We start from the raw sequence: 15920 nt of genomic DNA on the forward strand, positions 1-15920 counted from the left end.
TACAATGAATCAATAATGTGGATGAATCTCAAGATTATTATGCCAAGTGAAGAAAGCCAGAAAGCAAAAGAAAATGTTAAGTATGGTACCATTCTTGTAAAATTATACACAATATAATTTAATTTATGGAGATACAAAATAAATTTTAAGTTGCCTTCAGCTGGAAGCAAAAGAATAGACGAATTTCTAAGTTATACAAGGAAACTCTACAATTGTTGTTTCCCAGTACAGTAATGGACACCTTCTGGGTAATTTTCATTATTTTAATTTTTGTTTCTAATGGCTATTGATGAGACAGAAAATATTGTCTGTTTTTTGCGCATTATCCATAAGTTATCTTTTACCACTTGTTTTTTCATTTTTTCCAGTAGAGTGTTTTCTTTTCCTTATTGATTTGTAAAGACATCCTCGGATTAAAAAATATATATACTACACATACACATATATATCTGTAAAGTATATTATAAATATTTTCTAAATTATTTTTTACTGTTTAATTATTTTAAGTCTTATTAATATAAAGATATTTTACGTTTTACATAATTCAATTTATTTATTCATACTTTCAGTAAATTATTTATGAAATACTTGTTAATACTGAATGAATACATCATTACATTCATTTTAGAATATGAATTTCAAATGTGATTACTTAGACACTTACAAAAGAACAGTGATTATAATTATAGGATATGTTCTATTTTTGTTCTTTTTTTTATACATGAAATTTCTATAGTGTTATATTTGAGGGATGTTAGAAAAAAACATGAAGTTTATCATACATTTCAAATTTCAAGCACTGAAATTAATCACAGTAGTTGTCAATCATTTTATAATTTTTAAACAAGCATTTTTATTATTGTACCTTTTGTTAAAGTAACAGTTGTAATCATCCTATTGTCTTGCCTAAGAATTTTCACATTTATCTTTAAAATTGCACTAAGACTTTTATAAACCATGAAAATATATAATGGAATCCTAGCAGTCAGTAGCTTCAGAGACCATTTTGAATTATTTTGGAAATGTCAGAGTGTACCCAGAATTGTGAGTAGTTGCATTGCCTTTGGAATGCTCACTTGCCTACGAATGAGAAAATTTGTAAGTAATTGAACGATCATCTCTCCCTAAATTACCACCATGTTCCACCCTGAGTTACCAGGCACACTCAATTTGTAGCTGAGATATTGTTCTTGGATTTCCAGCAAATACAGATGGCAATGTTTGAACAAATTCACCAAATTATAAAGAGAACATCGTATAATTTCATTCTCCACTTGTCAATCAATGGCAATTATATACTCATTCAAATTTCAAATTTTATCATTATTTTATGATGTTAAAAGAAAACAAATGAATTGCAGTTTAGGATTTTAAGTCAAGGACAGGAAGAATGAGGTCAAGTTTGGCTAGATGTCAAATTAGACACCATTGCAAATGAGAGCTAGATGCAAAAATACCATGGGCACAATAATCAATAATGGCCCAGTCTAAAATAATTAATGGGAATCAGTTGTGCCTTCTAGATTAACTCTCATTATTTTTCTTTTAATAGCTTAAAAAATTGTTCACTTTTCCATATCTATAAATTATTGTAGCATGTGGTACTAAACTGTTGCAGGTATAAATAACCTTCAATTTGAAAAAAAACATACTTTTTATTCAAACATGAAGCTATATTTTCTTGTGTAACAGGTTAATTCTACAACTTACTCCCCATGGTACATTCCACCTATTTAGCTTTTTTTCTGAAGACGTTATCATGCACTTCCCAACACACACACACATGCACACACACAAAAACATAGAAAATGTTAGGGGCGGCGCCTGTGGCTCAGTCGGTAAGGCGCCGGCCCCATATACCGAGGGTGGTGGGTTCAAACCCGGCCCCGCTGAACTGCAACCAAAAAATAGCTGGGCGTTGTGGCGGGCGCCTGTAGTCCCAGCTACTTGGGAGGCTGAGGCAAGAGAATCGCCTAAGCCCAGGAGTTGGAGGTTACTGTGAGCTGTGTGAGGCCACGGCACTCTACCAAGGGCCATAAAGTGAGACTCTGTCTCTACAAAAAAAAAAAATAAAAAAAAATAAAAAATAAAAATGATGAGTTAACTTATGGACAGAGTCAGATCTATAATCGATAAGAAGCTATTTTTATATGTACACTTTGGTGAAGGATTGACAGATGGAGCATCGGAAATCAGATGAGGTAAAATTGTTATTCCTCATAAAATATTGGTATCAATAGCTTATGTAAAAGTACACAAATATACATTCTAATTTTATTAAATGACAGACATGTTTTAAAAAGTCGTATATTCATTTATTCATTCAGAACATATATTTTTATTTTATTTTTTTGGGGGGGCTTCATTTTTCTTTTATTTATTTATTTTTTTTTAATTAAACCATAGCTGTGTACATTAGTATGATCGTGGGGCACCATACACTTGGTTCATAGATCGTTCGACACATTTTCATCACATTAGTTAACATAGCTTTTGTAGCATTTTCTTAGTTATTTTGCTAAGACCTTTACATTCCACATTTACTAGGATTCACATATACCCTTGTAAGATGCACCGCAGGTGTAATCCCATTAGTCCCCCTCTTTCCCCCTCCCTCCCCCCTCCCTCCCCTAGCTTTCCCCTTTCTCCCTATTCTTAGGTTATAACTGGGATATAGCTTTCATGTGAAGGTCCTACATTAGTTTCAAAATAAGGGTGAGTACATTGGGTACTTTTTCTTCCATTCTTGAGACACTTTACTAAGAAGAATATGTTCCAGCTCGATCCTTTCATGTTTACATGGATCGAGCCAGAACATATATTTTTAAAATCTGGTTGCTCTTAACTTGTTAGCTCATATGTCTGCACTTTACAGTATATGACAGCTGCTAGCCACATGAGGAAGCATTTAAAATACACCCCAAACACAGTTATATTTAATTTCAAATAATTATTTAAATGATTATAATATTTTATTGGAAAGCTTATAAGTATGTTTGTGATACCATGAGTGTATAAATCTAATTTTTTAATTAAATTTTGCGAAGTTTAAATGAAGGTCAATTGTTCCTTTATGAGAATTTAACATCTTTATTGAGATGTGCTGTTAAGTGTAAAATGCACACTGTATCTCAAAGATTAAGTCCAAAAAATAATGAAAACATTTCAATAATAATTTTATAATGATTACATACTATGTATTAAATCATAATTTAGATTTAAAGTTTAGCATGCTTAAAATTAGTTTTCTTGTTTTCCTTTTGCATTTTAATATAGATATGAAAAATTGTAAAAGTAAGGTATTAGGAGTTAATGTTGGTAAAGTACTAACAATGCCAATCATATAGTTAAATCATTAATATTCATGAATTTCATAAGTATCCATCTTATATTAGAGGCAAAGGCCTTTTCTTTTATAATTTGAAGGTTACCCATGAAAAAACTGCTCAAATTCGTTACCTTATTCTGACCTAACCTGGGGTCTGGATTTATTTTTTATAAAGCCTTTAAATAAGAGCAAGAATCTTCTATCAAAGTGTATATCCAGAACTAACATAGTGGTGTTTGGAAACTCAGTTAAGGGAGTGGTGCTAAGTGTATTTCATGCATTGTTTTACTCAGTTCTTACAACTCCATGAGCTGTATGTCATTACTGTACTTTAATACTCAGAGAAAGCAATTATCGTGTCCAAGAGGCACAGGTGTAGGCATTCAACAAATATCTTTTGAGTATCTCCCTTGTGCTTGGGCTGTCAAAAGCACATAAAAATTGCCAATGAACAAATATCACGAAGGTCTCTATCCTTCTGAAGTTTTATTTTACAGATAAGAATTAAAAATCTAAAGCTAGTTTTGACTTACTATAATTTTCTGCCTTCCCTGAATAATGCTACTCATGATAGTTTTGTGTTTGGGGATTAGTTATTTAATCTCCATGACCTTTATCAACTTAACCTCTAAATAAGAATTAAGAACAAACATAATATTGAAACCAATATATTAATGCAGAATTTGGATTTGGAGTAAAATAACACATGTAAACATTGCCTTATTAACCTATCACTCACATGTTTACATTTTTAAATATTCATGTTATTTGAGAACAATTGCCAAAGCATAGTTTATTATATACTGACATTCAACTAGTCTGATATTATTTTACTACTAAGCATATTATATGGTGTTGTTAAGTTAGTTCAATAAGTTTCTTTGAATGGATTCTCTTTCATTTTGTAACTTTGACATTAAGTATTGTTTTAATTTTGTCCCAAATGTATTTGTTCAAGACGCAGAGCTCTTGAGGCCTTTTGCTTAACACATAAAATTTTCCTAAATAAAATTTTATAGTATTGCAGGATGTCAGAATTAGAACACCATGAACATTATGTAAATAATGCTACAAAGTAATATTCATTTAATTTAAATCTTTTAAAGTAAAAATTCAACAAATTTATTCAAATTATATTTTAATTTTTTACATTATTTTACAATTTGAAAATTGTAAACATTACCAAAGTTTGATGTATTTAAACACTTATTCCAGTGTATAAGGATAGTCGCATCAAAACAGATGGACTTGTAAGAACACTTCCATAGTATAAACTGGCAAGTTTTCATTTTGTCAAGTGTGAGGATACAGAACAAACCATAAATTTTTCCTATGAAAAATAATATGAAAAGTAGCATAAATTTTAATGGCTTAATGTATTAAAATTTTATCAGAAATGTCTAAGATTTTTTATTTTCATTAGGCACGTCAAAAGTATTTTAATTGATTTGCTCTCACATATATTGCAAAAAAGTCCTCTGGATTTCTACTAAATCAGACATCAAACAAAAGTATGTTGATATCTTCAAAAGCCTGAGGCAGTCTAATTTTTAAAATCTGCTTCATTTTTAAAAATATACATTTGTCCTACTCAAATACATGCATATTCAAAGTTATAAAATTGAATTTTCTGCCTTTAGCCCTATTTTAAGAAGTAATAATACTCATGAATACCAAGAACAAATATTCTTAGGGAATTTTAAATTAATAATACTTAGAGTAACTGTTTAATAAAATGATTGTATTCTTCCAAAGGACTTCATGTTTTTTTGTTTGTTTGTTTGCAGTTTTTGGCTGAGGCTGGATTTGAACCCGTCACCTCCTGCTTATGGGGCCTGCACCCTACTCCTTTGAGCCACAGGCACTGCCCCAAGACTTCATGTTTTTAACCAAACAGCTCATAATGGGCTTAACATTATGTATAAAATGACTTCTCAGGAAGTTCACAAGTAAAAACTAATAACGGCATTTAAATTTGGAAAATCAACTCAACATTTAAAAAACAAATTTTTGAAGAACTTGTCAACATAATTTGAATATGTGATGAATGTTTTCTTAATTAAAAAAATTAGTTATGGCCTATTTATTTATTGAAACATTATGTAATTATGAGAATTCAGCTATTCTAATGAAGTAGAAAATAAACTTGGGAAAATGGATTCAAAAAACCTTCCATAAATGATATTATAAAAGAAACAATTCAAAAGCTAAAGACATTTTTTTTCTATTAATTGAGTTCCCTCTTTGATTTAGCCTAATGCTATTTGACCAAAAGAAACAAATGAGTGTTTGGTTGTGGGGAATTGAAGTTAGGGGCTACTGAGAAATCTTATCACTTCAGGAATGACTTGTGATAACCTTATTAAATACGAAGAAATAAGTCAAAAAGAATGTCTTTAAGGGCTTTGATATTTTATTGAAACTGATGGTTTTTCTTAAGAAAAAAATGGGTTATAGCAGTGAGTCACTGAAAATTGTTGAACATTATTTTTTATTTTAACTTCCACAAAGACTTATTTTTCATAAAATTTTGTCCTGATATTGAAAAATTTTGTTAACATATTCAAGATTTATTTAATACAATAATATTATGTGTCTATAAGCTTCTTTTTATATATTGCTGAGGTGTACTCTGGGTATTCATGAAGTTCATTGTATGTACTAAGCCTTAGTACACAAGCTAATATGATAAATAAAATATTGAAAAGGCTAAGGAAAAAAAGAATAAAAGGAAAACTTTCTTGTGTTCTAGAGCGAGTAATTTGCTTTCATTCAAAACATATCAGAAACTACTACATATAAAATTCACATGATTGTATTACAAATGAAAGCTGATTTTCTTAGAAGAAAGATGTTTAGTAGCTACTAAAATCAGTGTCTAACTGATAAACGCATACTGAATGGTGAAAATAGGCATTTGAGGGTAGCATGCTCACATAATTTCTACAACAACTGGATTAATTTTTATGAGTTTAAATATTATTCCTTTAAAGTTTTCCCTTATGACAAAGACAAAACGTAAGTGGAGATACTCATTTGTTGACCAGAATGATGTTAAGTTGTAGCCAAAATTCTCTGAGATACGATATTAAATTGCCTTTCTTTGTGTAAAGATAAATATTCAATGTATCACAGAATTAGAGATTTTTTTTGGGGGGGTATAAAAATTTATTATACATAAAGAATATTACCACTAATGAATGCAGACAGAATAGGACACCATGGTATTGAATGGAGGATGGCTAGTTCTTTGGAAAGTGAATAGGTTTAGGTGGCTCAGGGCCACGCTGATTGGTCAGCCAGACAGGAGGGTACACACCAAACATCAGGACACCGGGGCATCAAGTGACTGCTGTGTGCCCACGCTCCTTCCCTGCCTGATTTGGAGCTTTCAAGAATGGCACCCAGAAGCAAGCAACTGAGCTGAAGGGAATCGCTTAGCTGGCTCAGGCTTGACTCTGAAGTCACACAACACCATTTTAAGCAATTTGTTTAACTGGATGATTTCTACAAATTATATGCGAAGTTTCTAACCATCACAATTCAGTGAAGTACAAAACATTAAGTTACTGGCTGTGGGAAGAGAAGGCAGCACCCATGGTGGTACCTTCCAATCTGGTTGTTCTAAGGGCAGGGCGGAGGGGAAGGTCTTTTTTTAACCAAGCCCCTCATTTCAATGTACAAAAGAATTACTCTGATCAATATTAAATTGGATTGAAAACAAAATGGACTAAAAAGCAAATACTACTCTATGTTGGGGTAGAAGTGGGAGGAAAGAATGAGTCCTTCAAAGCAGGGAGACAGCTGGGGAAGATTCTGTGGCTGTGACCCTAGATGGTCACTCACGCTGCTCCATTTTTACTTTCGGTGGTCTCAGGAAGGTCCGATTTTTCTTCTCTTTCTTTCCCTTTGTATTTGCTTGAAAGTCTCTCCAGCTGTCCACACGACCATCTCGACTTTCCTCAAAGTTTTTCTGCCACTCTCTTTCTCGTTTGGCTTTTTCTTGAGCTTCAATCTCTTCTTCCCTTTGTCGTTTCCTTTCATGCATCTCTTTGGCTTCTCTCTCTTTCCTTTTAATTTCCAGCTCAGCAAAGAGTTTCATGGTCTGTTTATATACTGCTTGTTTGAACAACTCAGGATCATCCTCCTCTACAATTGTAGGTTTTCCTTCCTTCTTTAATTGTTTTTTTCGCTCTTTCACAGTGTGTTCCACGTATTCTTTTCCTGCCTGAATTACATCCAGGGCCCTCTTCTTTTGTTCCTGATCCAGTAGCAACTTGTAAGCTTTGTCCACAGCTTCAAAAGCCTTTTGTGCTCTGTCAGCATCATCTTGATTCTTGTCAGGATGCACCAGTATGGATAACTGCCGAAACCTCTTTTTTATTTCTTCATCTGTGACTTTCAGGATCTATCTGAAGAACCTCAAATGGGTTCAAATTGAAGTAAGAGGAACCAGGACGGGTCAATCTTTCAATTTGATTTTTGGATGTTAGAACAGAATCTCTCTTCTCTATTTGTTTCACCTCACTGTAGAAGGTCATAAATGCTTCTTCTGTGCTGCCTCCGCCACCCGAAGTCCCGCTAGAATTAGAGATGTTTCACAAAAAGTTCTGAATTATTCCCAGTCCATATAGAAAAATCATTAAAACAAACCATAGCATGACCCTGTGTGCATCTCTCATAGATGCTATAATTAATAATAAAAATGTAATAATATTCGTATTATATGGATTATAGGAATGGATTCCAGGAAAAATGAAATAAAAAGCAAAACATTGTATTCGTGAATATTTGGGTAGGCATGAGACAAAAAAAACTGTGAACAGAAGAAAAAATAATAAGAATTAAATGCAACATAAATTCCAAGCGACAATGAGATGTTTATTAGGATTCAAAAGTTTACTTACAAATGGACCACATTGTTATGCAAGAAAATTAAAGGGGGTCACCGGTAATATGATCACTTCTAAATGAGGAAGAAGCCTAGGGGTTAAATGAGTTGCAGAGCTGACTATCCATGAGTCGGGGAGCAGCACGGACAGAATTAACCAGTCTTTCCTCATCAAGCACTAGCATGTTCACAGGAAGAGACCTTAACATCCTTCCTGTTAGCATGCCAGTACTTGAGTCTAGAGGGTACTCTAGATGCTGTAAAGATCTCTTAAAGTTTTGGGCTTCCTTTGCCTGGTGAGAATACTGAGGAAGTGTTTTGACCCATAGACCCTGTGAAACTTTTGCTTCATAAAATAGAATATACCATATGTTACAGTGTTGTTATTTAGCAATAGAGCCCTAGGCATGACCATACAACATACTGCATTCAGGCTGTGTCTGAAGGAAGCAAGCAAATAAGTAAATAAATCAGTTATCAGGTTTCTGCTTTTATTTTATTTAACCAAAATTTTTTAAAGCTTATTTTTTCTTTTCTTTTTTTTTTCTATTTTAGTGGAGGATGAGTTGGCCAAACATAGTGCCTCATGTCTGTTATCCTAGAGCTCTCGGAGTCAGAGGCAGTGGATTGCTTGAGCTCGGGAGTGCAAGACCAGCCTGAGCAAGAGCAAGATCCCTAAAAATAGCCACGCATTGTTCTGGGCACCTGTAGTCCCAGCTACTCAGGCAGTTGAGGCAAGAGTATCACTTGAGCCCAAGAGTTGGAGGTTGCCGTGAGCTATGATGTCATGCACTCTACACTCTACCCAGGGCAACAGAGTGAGACTTCATCCCCAAAACATAACAAAACAAAACAAAATAAAATCAGTAATAAGACTTTATTTATCTATTCATAGTCAACCTAAAACTTATGTTAGTTTTAAAAGGGAACAAATAAAGATACCTCATAGGAGGTGAAGTCTTATTTATCATTCCAGATCCATTTAAAATCTTTGTAATTTGGGTGGCGCCTGTGGCTCAAGGAGTAGGGCGCTGGTCCCATATGCCGGAGGTGGTGGGTTCAAACCCAGCCCCGGCCAAAAAAAAAAAAAAAAAAATCTTTGTAATTTAAGAAAAAAATGGATTACAGTATATATGAAAATTGAAAAAAGGTCTTAATTTTTTTTTTTTTTTTTGTAGAGACAGAGTCTCACTGTACCGCCCTCGGGTAGAGTGCCGTGGCGTCACACGGCTAACAGCAACCTCTAACTCCTGGGCTTCCGCGATTCTCTTGCCTCAGCCTCCCTAGTAGCTGGGACTACAGGCGCCCGCCACAACGCCCGGCTATTTTTTTTTGTTGTTGCAGTTTGACCGGGGCTGGGTTTGAACCCGCCACCCTCGGCATGTGGGGCCGGCGCCCTACTCGCTGAGCCACAGGCGCCGCCCAAGGTCTTAAATTTTTTAGTTAATATTATTAGGAAATAAACTCATCAACTTTCAGCTAAATGAAATTTTTTAATTTCAATTCTTTGTGTTGATAAAAGAAAAACAATGTATTCAAAACTGACAAGGAAAGAAAAAGCCACTCTGATTTAGAGTTACTACATTATGAGTATAATTCAGAAATTGATCAGAAATCATGTACTTAAAAATGGATAAAATAGGTCTGATAAAGCTTATAGACAATGCCTTTTTTTAAGGAGCTGAATAACTGAATTTGAGTATGTTCCCCCCAAATTCTTCAAAGCAAACTCTTAAGATTAGGTTTTATTACTTAATCTATTTAAACTCTTGCAAATGTTATGTAAACCTCCTGTATGGGGGTAAGGGTCACAGTGTATGGCACAGCTCTTGAGGGCGAGACACAATTATAAGTGGAACTTTATAATCAGTGTAATCTTTTTTGTACCCTTGATGAATCACAAACAATAAAACAAAAATATGAAAAAAATGATTGAGTACAAAATTCTAATAAACAATAAAATAAAAGTTGACTTGTAATTGAAAGTTGACCATAAAAAGAATTTCTCTTTACAGTTTCCAGAACCATCTTTGAAATGTTAACATTAATAACATTAATACATAATGGTCTTTAGTAACCGTTTCTTTGTTCTGGAAGAATTTATAGAAAAACATTTAATGTATTCTATCCAGAACCTTGAACTGTCGAGAAGTATGGTCTCCAATATGTCATACTTGGTCTGAAATCTTTGAGCGTATTTTTCTTTGTTATTTGCTTCTTTTTATATATATTTGTGTGCTTCTTCTTTAGGAGTATTTTATTTTACCTTATTCCTAATATTTTTCCATCCTACATATTGCTAGCAAAAGATAAACAATAGCATTTATAGTAATGATAATTAGAAAGTCCAGGATCAAAATATTGGTTAAAAAATATAATTCTATCAAAAGATATAACCGTTTCCTCTGCACCAAGAAACAAAGTAATTCCTGTGTTTAAAATAGAAATGTTAAATATTTTGAGTATTTGAGTATTTGAAATTTGAGTATTAAATGTTTTGAATATTGACTATTTGAATATTTTGAGCCTTTTCAATTTTACCTACTTTTGTTGACATCTTGTTAATACCTATTAAATATAAACTACTTTAAGTATAGAACATATTTCTTAATACCCTTTACATTACTATTGCTGACGACAATATAATTTATTGCCTCTGGGAATCAACAGTATTTGAAAATGCCAAATGTAAAATGGGTTTTGACTGCCCCTCTCTGGTTATTGTCTCTTCTGTCATTTCTAAATCAAGATCTATCTGTTAGTTTGCATTTAATATGCATTAGAATTCAGGTTGGCATTTGGGACCTTCTGGAAGCACTGACTGTTCTCTCTCTTCATACTATCTTATGTCTTTACAGCTAAGGTGTTTACTGATTTGGAGGCACCATAGGTTCAATAAAAATGTTATGAATTTCTCTTTCACTGTCATTGAATCAAATTACTTCCTGTACCTTAGATGTTTGAGATATATTTTTGAGAATAAAAATTCTCACTTTCCTATACAGTGAACAGCACTGTAATTTTAAAGGGAGCAAGAACAAAGATAAAATGCTCAGATAAATATTAAATAGGCAATTAATTTTAATATTAACTATTTAATATAAATAAAAACTTTTTTAAAATTTTATCAGAATGCCTTCTCTACAGTGGTGATAATATAGTGTCAAAAACAGTAATCCTAACCAGAAAAAGTTAATTCTGTCATGGATGTAGACATAAAAAATTATCACAGAGTAAAGTAAATTTTATTTTAGAGATCGAGTGTGTAATTGGTAATGGGGAATTCAAAGAAGAAATTCCTAATTTGATCTGAACATGTTAGAGAAAACTTCCCAGAAAGGGTGACACCTGGGCCTCTGAACTAGGAGTATGAGTTTGACTGGAATACAATATATTGGAGGTTAGAAATGCCAAGTAGAATTTCATTGTCATTTCCAAGATTAGGTGGTATAAAAATGCCTAGTTTGTTTATAAGTATAAGCGACTCCACTCAATTTGATTATCATCTCTTTTGTGTAGCCTTTCCTGCTCAGCTCAGCCAGAATACATGTTTCCTCTGAGGACCCATTGTCAAATGTTTCATGTCCTACAGTTAGATTTCTGCCTCATGATTGTCTAGGAAATTTGTCTTTTGAAGATATAGATTAAGGTAACTGAGTTAGAACTTGTAAATTTAGAAAGCAGTCATTTATTTTGATTTGCAAAAAACAATGGAAAAAAATCTGTTTTATGGCTGGTGACTGTATAAAAGGAAGCGATCACTCATATTCTTTTTTTTTTTTTTTTTTCTTTTTTGGCCGGGGCTGGGTTTGAACCCACCACCTCTGGCATATGGGACCGGCGCCCTACTCCTTGAGCCACAGGCGACGCCCGATCACTCATATTCTTAATGCAAATTAAGAATATAATACCATGTGATATTCTTAATGTACACAATGAATAAACTACAATTTTTATTATTGTGAAAAGTCACATAAAATGTTTTACATATTGTTTTTTTCTAAATCTTCTCATATGTTGTAATTTTCTTTTTTTTTAATTAATTAATTTATTTTTATTAAACCATTGCTGTGTACATTAGTATGATCGTGGGGCACCATACACTTGGTTCATAGATCGTTTGACACATTTTCATCACATTAGTTAACACAGCTTTTGTAGCATTTTCTTAGTTATTTTGCTAAGACCTTTACATTCCACAATTACTGGGATTCATATATACCCTTGTAAGATGCACCACAGGTGTAATCCCATTGATCCCCCTCCTTCCCCTTCCCTCCCCCCTCCCTCCCCTCCCTTTCCCCTTTCTCCCTATTCTTAGGTTGTAACTGGGTTATAGCTTTCATGTGAAGGTCCTACATTAAGTTTCATAATAAGGGTGAGTACATTGGTACTTTTTCTTCCTTTCTTGAGACACTTTACTAAGAAGAATATGTTCCAGCTCCATCCATATAAACATGAAAGAGGTAAAGTCTCCATCTTTCTTTAAGGCTGCATAAATAGTCCATGGTGTACATATACCACAATTTATTAATCCATTCGTGGATCGATGGGCGCTTGGGCTTTTTCCATGACTTAGCAATTATGAATAGGGCTGCAATAAATATTCTGATACAAATATCTTTGTTATGGTGTGATTTTTGGTCTTCTGGGTATATGCCCAATAGGGGGATTACAGGATTGAATGGCAGATCTATTTTTAGATCTCTAAGTGTTCTCCATATCTCTTTCCAAAAGGAATGTATTAATTTGCATTCCCACCAGCAGTGCAAAAGTGTTCCCTTTTCTCCACATCCGCGCCAACATCTCTGGTCTTGGGATTTTGTGATATAGGCTAGTCTCACTGGAGTTAGATGATATCTCAAAGAAGTTTTGATTTGCATTTCTCTGATGATTAAAGATGATGAGCATTTTTTCATATGTCTGAAGGCCGTGCCCCTGTCTTCTTCAGAGAAGTTTCTCTTCAAGTCCCTTGTCCAGCCTGCGATGGGATCCCTTGTTCTTTTCTTGCTAATGCGTTTGAGTTCTCTGTGGATTCTGGTTATTAAACCTTTGTCGGAGACATAACCTCCAAATATCTTCTCCCATTCTGAGGGCTGTTTGCTTGCTTTACTTACTGTGTTCTTGGCTGTGCAGAAGCTTTTTAGTTTGACCAAGTCCCAATAGTGTATTTTTGAAGCAGCTTCAATTGCCCGGGGGGTCCTTCTCATAAAAAACTCGCCCAACCCAATTTCTTCAAGGGTTTTCCCTACACTCTCTTCTAGTATTTTTATAGTTTCATGTCTTAGGTTTAAATCTTCATTCCACTGAGAGTCTATCTTGGTTAATGGTGAGAGGTGTGGGTCCAGTTTCAGTCTTCTACAGGTTGCCAGCCAGTTCACCCAGCACCATTTGTTAAATAGGGAATCTTTTCCCCACTGAATATTTTTAATTGGCTTGTCAAAGATTAAATACCGGTAAGTAGCTGGATTCATCTCTTGGTTCTCTATTCTGTTCCAGACATCTACTTCTCTGTTTTTGTGCCAATACCATGCTGTTTTGATCACTATCGATTTGTAGTATAGTCTGAGGTCTGGTAGCGTGATTCCTCCTGCTTTGTTTTTATTTGAGTAATGTCTTGGCTATTCGAGGTTTTTTCTTATTCCATATAAAACGAAGTATTAGGGATGCAAGGCTGGTTTAACATACGCAAGTCCATAAACGTTATCCACCATATTAACAGAGGCAAAAATAAAGATCACATGATCCTCTCAATAGATGCAGAAAAAGCATTTGATAAAATCCAGCATCCTTTTCTAATTAGAACACTGAAGAGTATAGGCATAGGTGGCACATTTCTAAAACTGATTGAAGCTATCTATGACAAACCCACAGCCAATATTTTACTGAATGGAGTAAAACTGAAAGCTTTTCCTCTTAGAACTGGAACCAGACAAGGTTGTCCTCTGTCACCTTTACTATTCAACATAGTGCTGGAAGTTCTAGCCAATACAATTAGGCAAGACAAGGAAATAAAGGGAATCCAAATGGGAGCAGAGGAGGTCAAACTCTCCCTCTTTGCTGACGACATGATCTTATACTTAGAGAACCCCAAAGACTCAACCACAAGACTCCTAGAAGTCATCAAAAAATACAGTAATGTTTCAGGATATAAAATCAATGTCCACAAGTCAGTAGCCTTTGTATACACCAATAACAGTCAAGATGAGAAGCTAATTAAAGACAAAACTCCCTTCACCATAGTTTCAAAGAAAATGAAATACCTAGGAATATACCTAACGAAGGAGACGAAGGACCTCTATAAAGAAAGCTATGAAATCCTCAGAAAGGAAATAGCAGAGGATATTAACAAATGGAAGAACATACCATGCTCATGGATGGGAAGAATTAACATTGTTAAAATGTCTATACTTCCCAAAGCAATCTACCTATTCAATGCCATTCCTATCAAAGTACCTACATCGTACTTTCAAGATTTGGAAAAAATGATTCTGCGTTTTGTATGGAACCGGAAAAAAACCCGTATAGCTAAGGCAGTTCTTAGTAACAAAAATAAAGCTGGGGGCATCAGCATACCAGATTTTAGTCTGTACTACAAAGCCATAGTGGTCAAGACAGCATGGTACTGGCACAAAAACAGAGACATAGACACTTGGAATCAAATTGAACACCAAGAAATGAAACTAACATCTTACAACCACCTAATCTTTGATAAACCAAACAAGAACTTACCTTGGGGGAAAGACTCCCTATTCAATAAATGGTGTTGGGAGAACTGGATGTCTACATGTAAAAGACTGAAACTGGACCCACACCTTTCCCCACTCAAAAAAATTGATTCAAGATGGATAAAGGACTTAAATTTAAGGCATGAAACAATAAAAATCCTCAAAGAAAGCATAGGAAAAACACTGGAAGATATTGGCCTGGGGGAAGACTTCATGAAGAAGACTGCCATGACAATGGCAACAACAACAAAAATAAACAAATGGGACTTCATTAAACTGAAAAGCTTCTGTACAGCTAAGGACACAATAACCAAAGCAAAGAGACAACCTACACAATGGGAAAGGATATTTGCATATTTTCAATCAGACAAAAGCTTGATAACCAGGATCTATAGAGAACTCAAATTAATCCACATGAAAAAAGCCAACAATCCCTTATATCAATGGGCAAGAGACATGAATAGAACTTTCTCTAAAGACGACAGACGAATGGCTAACAAACACATGAAAAAATGTTCATCATCTCTATATATTAGAGAAATGCAAATCAAAACAACCCTGAGATATCATTTAACCCCAGTGAGAATGGCCCACATCACAAAATCTCAAAACTGCAGATGCTGGCGTGGATGTGGAGAGAAGGGAACACTTTTACACTGCTGGTGGGACTGCAAACTAGTACAACCTTTCTGGAAGGAAGTATGGAGAAACCTCAAAGCACTCAACCTAGACCTCCCATTCGATCCTGCAATCCCATTACTGGGCATCTACCCAGAAGGAAAAAAATCCTTTTATCATAAGGACACTTGTACTAGACTGTTTATTGCAGCTCAATTTACCGTTGCCAAAATGTGGAAACAGCCTAAATGCCCACCAACCCAGGAATGGATTAACAAGCTGTGGTATATGTATACCATGGAATACTATTCAGCCATTAAAAAAAATGGAGACTTTACATCCTTCGTATTAACCT

At 34.3% G+C, this 15920-nt stretch overlaps 1 pseudogene across 1 annotated transcript in view; it reads right to left on the reverse strand.

Annotated features, from left to right (window-relative positions):
• Positions 1-6506: 6506 nt before the first annotated feature.
• LOC128579313 (dnaJ homolog subfamily C member 8-like) overlaps positions 6507-15920 on the reverse strand; it is a 38356-nt pseudogene continuing 28942 nt past the window's right edge. The window contains exon 3 of the transcript XR_008378121.1: positions 6507-7909. The product of XR_008378121.1 is annotated as a dnaJ homolog subfamily C member 8-like (transcript). The remainder of the gene's footprint in view (positions 7910-15920) is intronic.

Source organism: Nycticebus coucang, unplaced genomic scaffold (genome assembly GCF_027406575.1).
Source record: "Nycticebus coucang isolate mNycCou1 unplaced genomic scaffold, mNycCou1.pri scaffold_44, whole genome shotgun sequence".
In the NCBI taxonomy this organism is placed as follows: domain Eukaryota; kingdom Metazoa; phylum Chordata; class Mammalia; order Primates; family Lorisidae; genus Nycticebus; species Nycticebus coucang.